The sequence below is a fragment of the Centrocercus urophasianus genome, unplaced genomic scaffold (genome assembly GCF_019232065.1).
Source record: "Centrocercus urophasianus isolate 14NV4802_14NV808 unplaced genomic scaffold, USGS_Curo_1.0 seq_13, whole genome shotgun sequence".
Classification (NCBI taxonomy): Eukaryota; Metazoa; Chordata; class Aves; order Galliformes; family Phasianidae; genus Centrocercus; species Centrocercus urophasianus.
The window spans coordinates 25083562-25084114 of NW_024884475.1; positions in this window are offsets into that span (position 1 = coordinate 25083562).

Here is a 553-nt window from a genome sequence, read left to right on the forward strand (position 1 = left end):
AGGTATTTGCCCTGGATTCAGCTCAGGTAGAGTTTACTGGTGATATCTCCCACTTGCTGGGCAAGTGATCTCATTATGTAGTTTACAAAGATCGTATTCCAAACTGCAATAAAGAGATGGAGAGTTCAAGTCTGATGCTGCGGCTTAATTTCTCTTGCACATTTGTTAACATAAACTGTTATAATTCTTGGAGAACTAGTACCTTAACAGTGGTCAAACTGAGAATGCAGGTGTGCACAGAACAGATGAGAAAGTCTGAAAGTAGAAAACAGAGTGAAAAGATGGCAGGTTTAAGTACGGAATCAAAATAAAATGATGCATGTTTACATAAGAGCAAGGGCCAACATTTCAGCTGTAATGTAAGTGAGATGGAAGAAAGACAAGTGGGGAAAAAAACAAATAAGGCTTTAAGGAAAACTGCTACTCCTCAGGCAAAAGCCACAATACAATTAGATTAACCACTCCCTAACCGAGCTCTATAAACTCAGAGAAGATTCAGGCTGTGTAAGCAGTCTTCTATGAGCCATTCTTTAAATGCAATTACTTTCAACCA